Genomic DNA, 16635 nt, shown 5'->3' with positions numbered 1-16635 from the left:
TTTGTCAGATAACCAATACACATTTCTGGTGACTAATCACACATTAGTGAGGCTGGCATGGTGGCTCAGTGTTTAGCCAGGGACCTGGGTTCAATTGCAGCCTTGGACAACTGTCTGTGTGGAGTTTGCACATTATCCCCATGTTTTCATGGGTTTGCTCTGGTTTCATCTCTCAGTCCAAGGTTAGGCGGATTAACCATGGGAAATGCAGGGTAACAAGATGGTGGGGGGTTGGAGAGAATGAGTCTGGGTGGGATGCTCTTTAGAGAATTGATAAGGATTTGTAGGGTCAAAAGGCCTGTTGCCACACTGTAGGGATTCTATGATTTTCATTAATAGCACTTCCTTTTTCATGAGGTGGAGTTTAAGTTAGATAAATGCAATGTATTGCATTTTGGTAAAACAAACAAGAGCGGGACTTATAGAATTAAAACTAGGGCTTCAGGTAGTATTGTAGAATAGAGAGAGAAAGACCTAAGGATTCAAGGACATACTTCTTTGCACCACGTACAGGTAGGGTGGCTAAGATAGCATATAGCGTGCTATATTTCAAGGCTCAGATCTTTGAGTATAGGAATTGGGAAGTTATGTTGAGATTATACAGGACATTGGTTAGGCCTCTTTTGCAGTACTGTGTCCAGTTCTGGTCACTCTGTTATAAGAAGGATATTATTAAACTTGAGAGAGTTCAGAAGAGATTTCCAGGACATTGCTAGGAATGGAGGGTTTGAGAGAGCCTGCACTTCCTTGGAACACACAGGAGGTCAAAAGGAAATCACCTTAAATGTTTATTTCTCATTGCTCGTTGAATTTTAAAAATGGTAAGAATATAGGAAAAACCAACAGGGGACCTGTCCTTTGTCAGATAACCAATACACATTTCTTTGGTGACTAATCACACATTAGTCTACACATTGGATAAGCTGGGACCTTTTACACTGGAGTGTAGGAGGTTGAGGGGTGACCTTATGGAGGTGCATAAATCATGAGGGGTATAGATAAGGTGAATGGCAGATATATTTTCCTTAGGGTGAGGGATTTCAAGACTATTGAAATAGTCACTTTTCATATTTCTAAGCTGAGAGGAGAAAGATTAAAAAATACATGAGGGGCAACCTTTTTTACATAGAGAGTAGTTTGTTTGTGGAATGAACTTCCAGAAGATGTGGGTAAAGTTATAACATTTCAAAGACATTTAGATATATACATGAATAAGAAATGTTTGTAGGGATATGGGCCAAGTGCATCTAGCCCATATGGCAGGTGAATGAGTTTAGTTTGGGATTATGGTCAGCATGGACTGGTTGGATTGAAGGGTCTGTTTCCATGACTCTACTCTACTCTATGACTCTACTCATGATGATAAACCTGGAACAGAGTCAACTCTTCCTGTAAGATTCAGTAATCTAACAGCTGAATCAAAGCAACTCTACAGATCCCCAGGGCATTCATAATGGTTGAGTAAGCAATGTGTCTCATGCATCTGTGCTGGCAATAATTGATTGGGCCTTTTCCCACTTGGTACCAAATAACCCCACAAACTGATGTCATCAATATCTAAATCTTAGATTTAAAGAATACTAAATGGCTACAGTTCATATGAAGGCACTTGGCTCATCAACTTCGTGCTGGCATTTACACCTTTTATGAGGTGTAAATGGTCTCTAAATCCAATTGGCAAACATCCACTGCTTTCCCTTTGTTGATTATACAATTCAAATTTCTCGAAGTGACTGCTGATTTTTAAAAAAATTTCCCTGATTGCTATTTCAAAACTTTTACCTACATATTCTTGACTTCCACTGTTGCATTTGACACTCACTGTCCAATTCTCTGGCACTCTTTCCTGTCTTGGTGAGATTATATGGATATGGAAAGGCCCCTACTGACTCCATCTCAACGTCCTTTAGCAGCCTGGGATGTAAGGCTGTGTTACTAGCATTTCCAGTATATGGAGCCTATTGATCCCTAAACCTCGAGCCTCACTTCTTCCACCAATATTTTGCCAGACTCTTCTTTCTTAGTAAACACAGATGTAAGTATTTATTATGTTCTAGGCTTGCTCTATGATTCTAAATATATTATTACCCTTTCTGTCCAAGTGAGAACCTACCCAACACCTACTACATCCCCTTAATATTTATGTGCCTCTAGAAGACTTTTAAGTTCAATTTTATATTGACTGTCATTCTATTCTCACACTCTGTTTTAATCAATCTGTTCTCCTGTTCACTTCCATCCTTAACCTCTTGTCTTTGGCCTACTTCTTGCTTGAAGAATTCACTTAGCATGCATTGTACAATCTCTTCTTTAACTCTATCATATTCCCAAACACCCTTATCTTTCAAAGAGCCCTATCTTACCCCAATTTAAAAATGCCCAATCTATACCTGAAGCAACTCCCATGGATGATCTGTGGATGAAATTTAATATAAAGATTTTTGCCAAACATATGGGAAGACGTGATACTGATGTAATGGCATAATGCTAAAGTGTGTAGAGGAGCCGAGTGACCTGGGGTTGCATATTGGAAGCGGCAGGACATATTGAGAGAACTGTTAGACAAGCACATGCAATATTGTGCTTCACAAATAGATTTGATGTATATAAACCTGAGGAGGTTGTAATGAATCTTTATAAAGCTCTGGTTAGGCCACAAGTAGATTATTGCATCCAATTCTAGTCCCCAGACATTAGGAAGAATGTAAGGCCCCTTGAAAGGATTGAGAGAAGATTTACCAAAATGGATTTAGGGATAGGGGATTTTAGTGGCAAGGACAAATTGGAGACACTGGGGTTGCTCTTCAGGGAGCAAAAGAGATTGTTGGGGCGGAATTTGAGGGAGATGTACAAGATTGTGACAGATTTGGATAAGATGGACAAAGAAAATCTGCTCCCGTTAGCTGATGGTGCTAGGATTAAGGACACAGAATGGTTTTGGATTCAGATGCAGGGATGTGCAAAGCAGAGTATTTTGCTCCAAGTGTTAATAACCTGGAACTCACTAATCAAGAGGGTGTGGAAATTGAATGGGCCCTTGAGGGAAGTGAAGTTGCAGGGCTAAGAGGATAGAATAGAGAAAGCATTATTTGTTTTTTATTAATTCATGGAATGTAAGTATTGCTAGCTGCCCATCTCTAGTTGCCCTTGAGAAGGTGGTGGTGAGACCCTTCTTAAACTACTATAGTCCACCTGCTGTGGGTTAACTCATAATGCCAGTTGGAATTGAATTCCAGGGTTTTCACCCAGTGACAGTGAAAGAATAGTATTACATTTCCAAGTCAGGGTGGTGACTGACTTGGAGGAGACTGTGCATGGGTGTTCCAATGTAGCAGCTGGCCTTACCCTTTTCGATGGAAAGGTTGTGGGTTTGGAAGGTGCTGGTTTTGGTGAATTTCTGCAGTGCATCTTGTAGATACGGCACACTGCTGCTACAGAGCAATGGCGATAGAGGGAGTGAATAGATTAGATTAGATTACTTACAGTGTGGAAACAGGCCCTTCGGCCCAACAAGTCCACACCGCCCCGCCGAAGCGTAACCCACCCATACCCCTACATCTACATTTACCCCTTACCTAACACTATGGGCAATTTAGCATGGCCAATTCACCTGGCCTGCACAGCTTTGGACTGTGGGAGGAAACCGGAGCACCCAGAGGAAACCCACGCAAACACGGGGAGAACGTGCAAACTCCACACAGTCAGTCGCCTGAGGCGGGAATTGAACCCGGGTCTCAGGCGCTGTGAGGCAGCAGTGCTAACCACTGTGCCACCGTGCCGCCCACAATGTTTGTGGATGTGGTGCCAATCAAGTGAACTGCTTTATCCTGGATGGTATCAAACTTCTTGAGTGTTTTTGGAACTGCATTTATCTAGGCATGCGGGGATCATTCCATCACACTCCTGACTTGTGCCTTGTGACATATTTTGGGGAGTCAGGAGGTGAGTTTCCCACTGCAGTATTCCTAGCTTCTGACCTGCTCTTCTAGTCATTTGGAGGGTCCAGTTAGGTTTCTGGTCAATGATGTTGACAGTGGGGATTCAGCGTTGAATGTCATGGGGAGGTGGTTGGATTGTTTCTTATTGGTAATGTTTATAGCTGGCATGTATGTGATACAAATGTTACTTGCCAACTTTTCAGCCCAAGCCTGGATATTGTTCAGATCTAGTTGCATTTGAACCTGGATGGCTTCAGTATCTGAGGTTTTGCAAATTGTGTAATCATCAGTGAAACATCCCCACTTCTGACCTTATGATGGAGGAAAGGTCATTGTTGGAATAGCTGAAGATTGTTCTGCCTTGGACACTACCCTGAGGAACTCCTGAAGAAATGTCCTGGAGCTGAGAATACTGACCCCCAATAATGACAACCATCTTCCTATGTGCTAGGTATGGCTCCAACCAGGAGAAAGTGATGATTGCAAATGCTGGAGATCAGAGTTGAGAGTTGTGCTTGAAAAGCACAGCAGGTCAGGCAGCATCCGAGGCGCAGAAGAATCGATGTTTCAGACATAAGCCCTTTATCAGATTGCCTGATGAAGGGCTTATGCCTGAAACGTCAATTCTCCTACATGACTCCAACTAATACAGAGTTTGCCACTGACAACCATTGATTCATGTTTTGCTAGGGTTCCTTGACACACTTGGTGTAAACAGCTTTGATGTCAAGGGCTGTCATTTTCACCTCAACCCATTGGTAAACTGTGTTGATCTACAGTGAGCTGACATCGAACTACTGAGCTGCCATAACAACTCCCTGACTATATACTCATCTTATCAACTTATCATCCATTCTAATGGAGGTGAAGCAAAATTCTTTTTCATAGAGGTTCATGAGATTTTGGAACTCTCTACCTGAAAAGGTGGTGGAAGCAGAGTCCTTGAATATTTTACGATACAGGTGGATCCATTCTTATCAGGGATTATGAAGTAATCTCATCAATTATGGTCTTACTGAATATTGGGATGGTATTGAGTGGCAGAGTTGCCTATTTGTGCTCTTTATTCATATGTTCACATGATTTAGCCCATTCAACATACAAATTACCACTTCCTTTACTTTGGATTATTGCATCTTCTCGTTTGGTATGGATACATGCAAACTATTCATTCGTCCCTCAGCATGTCTTTTACCTTTTTGCATTTGGTTCCTAACCAACCCAAATGTCACTGCCTCCCCTTTTAGGTTTTCCCCTTTTGGTTGCCAGTCTCTTCTCACACTCTCTCTTCGTCTTTTTCCACTCTTCCTCTGACTTTTTAATAATCCATCTGATTCTCATTATTCAAACGCACTGACTGTGTACTCCTTCCCCACCTTCTCTGCTTCATTTTATTCTCTATTATATTATCGAGTGAGACACATGGTTCCTGGTCCACATGATGTGGAGTCATTTTCCTCAACAACCTTCAGCTTTTGGGAGCCTTTCTTGGTATCTCACATAGCAGGAGAGGCAGAAGTTCTCTCCACTGCTGAGATCTTCTTGTTCACATGACTGGTGATATAGTTAAAGGCCAGCTACACAACACTGTAAATGTTGAAAACCAGTAACCACCCCTCACACTGTGGTGTTAGAGCCTCCACATACAAGACATGACTCAGAGGAAAGGAATGCTTACTTTAGCTTCCAGGACAGGTTATGATAGATGGTGGGGTGGAGAGCAAGGTCATCCTTTTTCCAGCAGACTGTCACAGTAGGCCATGCTATCAGATACAGCCAGCATAGTCTCACATTTCAGGCACTGCAGTTAAGAGTGACATCCAGCAGTGCAGGTAGTTCAATGATATTCAATGATATAATGCACTGTAAAGGTAAGTACCACCATCTTCTCTCTGTTTCTTCACCCTCACTGTGCCACCACACATTCGGCCATTGCACACACCTCACCAAGGCTTATTTGCAACAGTTCACTGTTGCTGTAGTATGTCTATTTAATAGCTGTCACTCATCTCATCCTCCCAAACTAGTAACACTTCCTACCCTCTGCATTTTCCGCTTACTCACTGGCTATGCCTCACCACGTCTCCTACTCCTGCTTCACCATTAATGCCTCTTCCTTTCACTTCCATCAGGTTAAATCTATTGCATGAAAAATTGGTCCACTCCCCCCAAACTGATTTCTCCACGGTCCCAAATGCTCCTGACTGTGATCCCTGGACTGCTTGCACTTAACCTGACTGACCATAGCCCAATCTCCAAACTGCAAAGGACATGGATCCCCAGACTCTGTAAGGTCAAGTGGCTAACTGACTTTGGCCAACTCTTGTGCTGGAATCAGAAAAATCCCTTGACTGACTTTAGCAGTACCCCTGACCCCGCTAAGGTCTGCTCCCCGTGGACATTTGCATATGTCCATTTGTTAGAAGCACATGCAATGTGTTTGCTGCATAAATTGCTGCCATGTGCTGTAGGTATGATGTTGACATAACATGGTCATACCCTTGACTCTTCAGTGTTTCTGTCATAAATTGCTTGGTTCTCCCTTTGTGCTAAAAAGGAATGTAGCCCACATAGACATTGGCAGCATGTAAGACAGCTGAAGTCACAGAATGTGCGTTAAAAAAGTAACATGAAGTAGACAGGGGTTGGCAACTTCCAGTTAAATACAATATGACTGAATGTAAGGAAGCAAAGCTAAGAGCCATAGATGTATTCTTGTCAACACAAAAGCCTCCTTAATGGTGCATACGATGAGTCTGTATCTGTGTGTGCAAGGTGATTTGATAAATCATACACGTTCCTGAGTTCAAAAATAAAGAGTTGAAGTGCTGAAGTTTAGTGTGAGTTGGTCTGAGAGTAGGCCTATTGATGTGGTGAGGCCAGTAGAGTTGTGAAGGTGAAGGGTCAAAGAGGATGGTGGCTATAAAGGATGTAAGGATGTTGTTGTGAAGAAGCAGTTGAGTGACTAGGACAAACGTTCAGTGAGCTTCAGCTGCCAGGAACCCGCAATGATTTCCACATTGGGCATTTGCAGCATCTCAATTCTCCAGAAAGGAGAGAACAATTAGGACTGGTGCATAAATAATTTAGGTTAGAATCATAGAATTTTACAGTGCAGAAGAGGCCCTTCAGCCCATTGTGTCTGCACTGACACTTGACTTTCAAACCAACCTCATTTACCAGCACTTGGCCCATAGCCTTAAAAGTTATGATGTGCCAAGTGCTCATCCAGGTACTTTTAAAGTATGTGAGGCAACTTATCTCTAACACCCTCCCTGGCAGTGCATTCCAGACCATCATCACCCTCTGAGTAAAGAAAGCTTTCCTCACATTTCACCCAGACCTCCTGCCCCTCACTTTGAACTTGTGTCCGCTTGTGACTGACAGTTCAACGAAGAGAAACAGCTGCTCCTCACCCTCTGTTCATACCTCTCATAATCTTGTACACCTCAATCAGATTGCTCCTCAGTCTTCTGTGATCCAACAAAAACAACCCAAACCTATCCAGCCTTTCCTCATCAGTTAAATTTTCCATCCCAGGCAGCATCCTGGTGAACCTCCCCCACACCTACTCTAGTGCAAACACATCTTTCCTGTAATATGGTGACTAGAACTGCACACAATACTCTACCTGTGATCTCAGTGAAGTTCCATGCTACACCAACATGACTTCCCTGAGTTTGTAATCTATGTCTCGATTGATAAAGGCAAGTGCCTTTATGTGCCTTTTTCACCACCCTCTTAACATGCTTTCTGCCTTCAGAGATCTATGAACAAACATTCCAAGGTCCCTTTGATCCACAGAACTTCCTAGTGTCAAGACATATGTGGAATACTTCCTTCTCAAATTACTTCTTCCAAAATGTGTCACCTCACACTTTTGTAGGTTAAATTCCATCTGGCACTTATCTGTCCATTTGACCATCCTGTTTATGTCTGCTTGTTGCCCAAGACACTCAAATTCATTGTTAATCACCTAGCCAATCTTTGTGTTTTTTACAAATTTACTAATCCAAAGCAGTCATCTATGTTAATTTGATCAATGGCAAATAATAGGGTAACTAGTCTTGGGCCGGTGGCTCAGTGGTTAGCACTGCTGCCTCACAGCGCTGGGGACCTGGGTTCGATTCCTAGCCTTGGGCAACTGTCTGTGTGGAGTTTGCTCGTTCTCCCTATTTCTGCGTGGGATTCCTCTGGATGCTCCAGTTTCTTCCCATAATCCAAAGATGTGCAGATCAGGTGAATTGACCACAATAAATTACCCATACTGTTAGGTGCATGAGGTAGGGTAAATGTAGAGGAATGGGTCTGGGTGGGTTACTCTTCTGAGGGTTGGTGTGGTCTCGTTGGGCTGAAGGGCCTGTTTCCATACTGAAGGGAATCTAGTGTAATCTAGCACAGATCCCTGCAATACACATCAAGTCACTAAAGCAGCCATCTGTCATCACAGTCTGTTTCTGCAGACTACTGCAGAAAATACAGAGATATGGCATTGAGGGTGAGTTGGAGGTTTGGATTAGGAATTGGCTCTCTGGAAGAAGACAGAGGGTAGTAGTTGATGGCAAAGATTCATCTTGGAGTGCCGTCACTAGTGGTGTTCCGCAAGGATCTGTTTTGGGACCATTGCTGTTTGTCATTTTTATAAATGACCTGGAGGAAGGGTTAGAAGGTTGGGTGAGCAAGTTTGCGGATGATACGAAAGTCGGAGGAGTTGTAGACAGTGAGGAAGGATATGGCAGGTTACAGCGGGATATAGAGAAGCTGCAGAGCTGGGCAGAAAGGTGGCAAATGGAGTTCAATGTAGCTAAGTGTGAAGTGATTCACTTTGGTAAGAGTAATAAAAAGATGGATTACTGGGCTAATGGTAGACTACTTGGTAGTGTGGAAGAGCAGAGGGATCTTGGTGTCCATGTACACAGATCTCTGAAAGTTGCCACCCAGGTAAATAGTGCAGTGAAGAAGGCATATGGCGTACTGGCTTTTATTGGTAGAGGAATTGAGTTCCGGAGTCCTGAGGTCATGCTGCAGTTGTATAAGACTCTGGTGCGGCCGCTTCTGGAATATTGTGTGCAGTTTTGGTCGCCATACTATAGGAAGGATGTGGAGGCACTGGAACGGGTGCAGAGGAAGTTTACCAGGATGTTGCCTGGTATGGTAGGAAGATCCTATGAGGAAAGGCTGAGGCACTTGGGGTTGTTTTCTTTGGAGAAAAGAAGGTTTAGGGGTGATTTGATAGAGGTGTACAAGATGATTAGGGGGTTAGATAGGGTTGACAGTGAGAACCTTTTTCCGCGTATGGAGTCAGCTATTACAAGGGGGCATAGCTTTAAATTAAGGGGGGGTAGATATAGGACTGATGTTAGGGGTAGGTTCTTCACTCAGCGAGTCGTAAGATCATGGAATGCCCTGCCAGTAGCAGTAGTGGACTCTCCCTCTTTATGGGTATTTAAGCGGGCATTGGATAGGTATATGGAGGATAGTGGGTTAGTGTAGGTTAGGTGGGCTTTGATCGGCGCAACATCGAGGGCCGAAGGGCCTGTACTGCGCTGTATTGTTCTATGTTCTATGTTCTATGTTCTTACAGGGGGGGCAATTTTGAATCAATTTTATTAAATTACTTTTTATCCCATGTGCATTTGTCTTCACAATAAGTCTCCTAAGTGGGATCTTGTCAATGTCTTTGCTGATATCCTTATAAATTACTGCACTACCTTCATCTACACACCTCAAAAATTCAATCAAATTTGTGAGGCATGACTTCTTTAGAGACCGCAATTTCCCTTCCCACGTGGTTAAAGATGCCCTCCAATGCATCTCGTCCACATCCCGCACCTCCGCCCTCAGACCCCACCCCTCCAACCGTAACAAGGACAGAACGCCCCTGGTGCTCACCTTCCACCCTACAAACCTTCGCATAAACCAAATCATCCGCCGACATTTCCGCCACCTCCAAAAAGACCCCACCACCAGGGATGTATTTCCCTCCCCACCCCTTTCCGCCTTCCGCAAAGACCGTTCCCTCCGTGACTACCTGGTCAGGTCCACAATCCCTACGACCCACCCTCCCATTCTGGCACTTTCCCCTGCCACCGCAGGAACTGTAAAACCTGCGCACACACCTCCTCCCTCACCTCTATCCAAGGGCCTTAAGGAGCCTTCCACATCCATCAAAGTTTTACCTGCACATCCACTAATATCATTTATTGTATCCGTTGCTCCCGATGTGGTCTCCTCTACATTGGGGAGACTGGGCGCCTCCTAGCAGAGCGCTTTAGGGAACATCTCCGAGACACCCACACCAATCAACCACACCGCCCCGTGGCCCAACATTTCAACTCCCACTCCCACTCTGCCGAGGACATGGAGGTTTGGGCCTCCTTCACCGCCGCTCCTTCACCACCAGACGCCTGGAGGAAGAACGCTTCATCTTCCGCCTCGGAACACTTCAACCCCAGGACATCAATGTGGACTTCAACAGGTTCCTCATTTCCCCTTCCCCCACCTCATCCTAGTTTCAAACTTCCAGCTCAGCACTGTCCCCTTGACTTGTCCGGACTTGTCCGACCTGCCTATCTTCTTTTTCACCTATCCACTCCACCCTCTCCTCCCTGACCTATCACCTTCATCTCCTCCCCCACTCACCCATTGTACTCTATGCTACTCTCTCCCCACCCCCACCCTCCTCTAGCTTATCTCTCCACGCTTCAGGCTCACTGCCTTTATTCCTGATGAAGGGCTTTTGCCCGAAACGTCGATTTCGCTGCTCATTGGATGCTGCGTGAACTGCTGTGCTCTTCCAGCACCACTAATCCAGTATTCCCTCTGATGAAGCCATGCTGACTGTCCCTGATCAAGCCTTGCCTTTCCATGTGGAGGTAAATGTTGCCCTCTAGAATTTTCTCCAATAGTTTCCATTTGACTCAATGGTCTGTTGTTCTCTATTTTATCTCTACAACTCTTCTTAAATATCAGAACAACATTCACTGTTTTACAGTTTACTGATGCCTCCCCAATGGCCAGAGAGAAATTAAAAATTTGAGTCAGTGCCCTTGCAATTTTCTCCCTTGCCTCCCATGGCAGCCTGGACACAATGCATTCAATCCTGGAGATTTGTCCACTTTTAAGACTGCCAAGACTTCAAATAGGTAAAAACAATGACTGCAGATGCTGGAAACCAGAAACTAGATTAGATGGTGCTGGAAAAGCACAGTAGTTCAGACAGCATCCGAGGAGCAGGAAAATCGAAGTTTCAGGCAAAAACCCTTCATCAGGAATACAGGCAGAGAGCCTGAAGGGTAGAGAGATAAATGAGAGGAGGGTGAGGGTGGGGAGAAAGTAGCATAGAGTACAATAGGTGAATGGGGGAGGGGATGAAGGTGATAGGTCTGGGGGGGGAGGGTGGAGTGGATAGTTGGAAAAGAAGATATGCAGGTAGGACAAGTCATGGGGACAGTGCTGAGCTGGAAGTTTGGAACTGGGGTGAGGTGGGGGAAGGGGAAATGAGGAAACTATTGAAGTCCACAGTGATGCCCTGGGGCTGAAGTGTTCCGAGGCAGAAGATGAGGCATTCTTCCTCAAGGCATCTGGTGGTGAAGGAGGCCCAGGACCTCCATGTTCTCGGCAGAGTGGGAGGGGGAGTTAAAATGTTGAGCCACAGGGCAGTGTGGTTGATTGGTGCAGGTGTCCCAGAGATGTTCCCTAAAGTGCTCTGCTAGTAGGCGTCCAGTCTCCCCAATGTAGAGGAGACTGCATCGGGAGCAATGGATACAATAAATGATATTGGTGGATGGATGTGGATGTGAAAGGCTCCATTAGGGCCATGGGGGATGGAGGTGAGGGAGGAGGTGTGGGCGCAGGTTTTGCAATTCCTGCGGTGGCAGGGGAAGTTGCCAGGATGGGAGAGTGGGTTGTAGGGGGGTGTGGACCTGACCAGGTAGTCACGGAGGGAATGGTCTTTGTGGAAGGCAGAAAGGGTTGGGGAGGGAAATCTCTCCCTGGTGGTGCAGTCCGTTTGGAGGTGGTGGAAATGTCGGCGGATGATTTGGTTTATGCAAAGGTTAGTAGGGTGGAAGACCTCAAATACCTTCTCCATCCCTATGTCAACCTGATTAAGGCCTCATAATCAGATGTAAAGAATGGGTTGGGGACTTTAATGAGATGCAAATGCATGGAAATAGTGTTGTCATCTTTCAATGGCAATCTGCAGTTATCATTTAAGTCTTGAGGAAGAAATTGCAAATATTTTTCTTGAGATTTTGACTTTATCATTTGCACCATGTTTTTCCATCTTCCTTGTCATTGCTTAGGTTACACCAAACAGAGAAAAGTTCCACACATCATCATCCAAGAATTATTACTGTTGCTCAGAAACAAACACAGAGGTAATTGTCAGTATTTTAAGCTGGTATACTACACAGTGTTTGCTGGTCAACTTCAGCAATACCACAGGCACACAGAGGTTATTGTCAATCCAGCATCTACATTGTCCAGGTTTGTCTCAAGGCTCTCAAGGACGCATTTACAGTCAGAATAGAGGAAATATTTGTTAAGATCTCTCTTCAGCTTGATTTATTCTCCAGTATTTCTTCACATGGCAAGTAACTGTATAATAAAACAAATTTTAAAAAATGTTTCTAATGACTAGGTACAATACATTTGATCTAAAAGTAAGACCAGTGAGACATGGCAGTGTATGCTGACAACTCCCCCTCCCACTCTGCCGAGGACATGGAGGTCCTGGGCCTCCTTCACCGCCGCTCCCTCACCACCAGACGCCTGGAGGAAGAACACCTCATCTTCCGCCTCGGAACTCTTCAACCCCAGGGCATCAATGTGGACTTCAACAGCTTCCTCATTTCCCCTTCCCCCACCTCATCCTAGTTTCAAACTTCCAGCTCAGTAACTGTCTCCTTGACTTGTCCAGACTTGTCCTACCTGCCTATCTTCTTTTCCACCGATCCACTCCACCCTCTCCTCCCTGACCTATCACCTTCATCTCCTCCCCCACTCACCCATTGTACTCTATGCTACTTTCTCCCCACCCCCACCCTCCTCTAGCTTATCTCTCCATGTTTCAGGCTCACTGCCTTTATTCCTGATGAAGGGCTTTTGCCCGAAAAGTTGATTTCACTGCTCGTTGGATGCTGCCTGAACTGCTGTGCTCTTCCAGCACCACTAATCCAATCACTTTCAAACTATTCACTGCCTCTGTGTTATCAACTTGTTCATTGAACACTCTCTCCTGGTTGAGCTCCTACCTCCTCCAACTAAACATTAGTGAGACTGCATCCCCATTGTCTTTGGCCTCTGTCACTAACTCAAATCTGTATCACTAATTCCACCTTTCGCTTCCTTGAAAAATTTTCAGCCCTACAATTGTCTCAGAATGAGTTCTATCTTCCTTGAACTCTGGTCTCTTGTGCATCCTGCCAATTCCTTCGCCCCATTGGTGAGTGCTGAGTCTTCAGTTATCAAAGCTGAAAATTTTTAAATTTCTTTTTCAGTCTTTTGGTCTCTCCACCTCCTTTCCTTTTCAGGATGTCTTAATGTCATTGAGGAAAGAATTTTCCCATTGTCATAATGTTGCCTTGTTTGAAGTTAAAAATCACACAACACCAGGTTATAGTCCAACAGATTTAATTGGAAGCACACTAGCTTTCAGAGTGACGCTCCTTCATCAGGTGATTGTGGAGGGCTCGATCGTAACACAGAATTTATAGCAAAAATTTGCAGTGTGATGTAACTGAAATTATACATTGAAGAATTGATTGTCTGTTAAGCCTTTCATCTGTTAGAATACAGTGATAGTTTCACTTCTTTCATGTGTAAATCACAAAACCCTTTTTTTAAAAGTTGCATTCTCGGGTTAGCTGTTAACAATGGTGATAGCTAGACAATATGTTGAAGGTTAACAACCATTGTTAACAGTTAACCCGAGAATGCAACTTTTAAAAAAAGGATTTTGTGATTTACACATGAAAGAAGTGAAACTATCACTGTATTCTAACAGATGAAAGGCTTAACAGACAATCAATTCTTCAATGTATAATTTCAGTTACATCACACTGCAAATTTTTGCTATAAATTCTGTGTTACGATCGAGCCCTCCACAATCACCTGATGAAGGAGCGTCACTCTGAAAGCTAGTGTGCTTCCAATTAAATCTGTTGGACTATAACCTGGTGTTGTGTGATTTTTAACTTTGTAAACCCCAGTCCAACATTGGCATCTCTGAATCTTTCCTTGTTTGGTTAGCATTAATATTTCTCTGATACTACATGTCACACATCCTGGGTTGATTAATCTCCTCAAGACACGTGTGCAAGTGTTGTTGTCTGTTGGGCCTGTCCTGCTGGTGGGGCAGAACACACCTAGGGATCATAATGATGTTGTTTGGAAAACTAGCTATGGTATGATTCTGTGAGTTAGGCAATAACAGGTTGTTGCTTGACTAGTCTGAGACACTCCCCCAACTTTAGCAGTTGCTCCCAGAGGTTAAGAAGGAGCATTTTTCAGGGTCAACAGTTTTTGCCTTTGTCATTTTTGATGCCTTAGTTGAAGTGGATGGTCTGTCTATTTTCATTCCTTTATTTTCCCGACAACAGAATGTTGTCATTTCAGAGGCCAGTTCCGAATCAACCACAAAGCTGGTGGATCTTGTAGTCCAGATCAGGTAAGAATATTCAGTCTGTCTACATTACAATGAAATGTCTCCGGAATTTGCAAACGCATGCTTCACATATTTGCCCCTTCAATGTTGTAGCATTCAGCAACAGGATCCCAAACTTTTACCTATTGAACTGGTACTGATTCTGCTCCCCTTGGGCATTGTGCAAGCCATTTACAGTTGCATTTTGCATCTAGGGAACAGTGAGTAATGGCAGGGAACATAGCTTGAGATGGTCACGCTAGCGTCAAGTTCCTCCTAGTCATCAGGTATACGTCCAAGAGCATCCATGTCCCATTTTGCCCAACACTACCTCGACACATTCCCCCATGTGAAGATCCAGTACATTACCTACGATCACCTCCCTTTGTTCTCCTTGCCCTTGAACCCAAATCATTTTCATCCAAATCATTTATATCTATTACAAACAACAGAGATCCCTGGACTGATCTTTGTGGAACACCACCGGTCACAATGTATTACACACTAATAATACCAACCCACGTCTTTATGTTCCCCATGGAGCACACAGCAGAGTTACCACCACTAACACCCCCTCCTGTAGCCCTCCACACCATCTGATGCAGTTCCGCATACCGTCCCTATACACCTTGAATGATGTACCATCATCATTTGTCCCCACTTTTACAAATGCTTCTATTTTCCACAGATTTGACACCTCCACCTTTTTGACAGTGCACCTCATGATCAAAGGACAGATCCTAGGAATTTACCCCTGGCTGACTTTGATGAGAGGTCCTGAGATTTGTGACCAGACCTCTGACTGGTGTGCTTGTAGTTGCTTGACAGACGATGTACGATTCCTCTGACTGCTTATGATTGGCCTTCCTAACTGACCATTACCCACTTCATGGACAAATCCCCTGATCATGACTGGGCTGTGCAGATGTCTGATTATGGCCAAGCCCCTAGACTGTGTGGGAACTGATCTCATGACTGATAGTACTGGAACGAAACCTAGTATGAATTATTTTTAGCCTGTCAGGAAATTGATGGTCTATGTGATATAATTGAGTAGTTAGACATTTATGATGGCTTGTGGAATCAAGGGTTGAATTATTGGTATACTTTTTCCAAGATTATGACATTTAGAAGAAATGAAGTAACGTAGGAACATTCTCATGACTGTTGCTTCATTGTGCTATGAAGCTAACTTTCCGAAGTTAGAGCCAGAGAACATGAAGAGTACAAGATGATAAATTATGAAAGAAATGGTTGACAAAGCATCAGTGTTGATGCAGGACACTGAAAAGGCATAATCCTATTTCTCTGGCTGATATAGGCAGCAGGAGAAAGTGTAGCTCTGGAAAAGCACGTAGGTCAGACAGCATCCAAGGAGTAGGAGAATTGATGTTTTGGGTGTAAGCCCTTCATCTTATGATGCAGGCAGGCGAGCCCTTTATTTCTTTGTTTAAGAAGGGCAACAGGGATAATCCAGGAAAAGGCCAGGGACAGAACGGAGACTCAGTGGTTAGCACTGCTACCTCACAGTGTCAGTTCAATTCCAGCCTTAGGTGACTGTCTGTGTGGAGTTTGCATGCTCTTCCCACGTATATGTGAGTTTCCACTGGGAATTCTGGTTTCCTCCGACAATCCAAACATGTGTAGGCAAGGTGGATTGACCAGGGATGTGCAGGCTAGATAGCTTAACCATAATATATATGGGGTAAGTGGTGAGGGGTCTAGATTTGTGTGGGATGCTCTTTGAAGGATTGGTGCAGGCTCATTGTGCTATTTGGCCTTTTTTGGAGCTGTAGGGATTCTATGATTCTGTGTAGGCTGGTGAGAATTACAACACCAGTGGTAGGGAAATTATTGGAGAAGATTCTCACGGACAGAATGTACTTCCATTTGGAAAAGATTAGACTTATCAGGGATAGTCAGCATGACTTTGTGCAGGAAAGGTTTTGTTTCGCAAATTTGATTCAGTTTTTGGGGAGGTGACAAAAATTATTGATATGGCTAGGACAGTGGATGCTGTCTATATGGACTTTACTAAAGCATTTGAAA

The sequence above is a fragment of the Chiloscyllium punctatum genome, chromosome 9, assembly GCF_047496795.1.
Source record: "Chiloscyllium punctatum isolate Juve2018m chromosome 9, sChiPun1.3, whole genome shotgun sequence".
NCBI classification, from domain to species: domain Eukaryota; kingdom Metazoa; phylum Chordata; class Chondrichthyes; order Orectolobiformes; family Hemiscylliidae; genus Chiloscyllium; species Chiloscyllium punctatum.
This window is presented reverse-complemented; position numbering follows the sequence as displayed.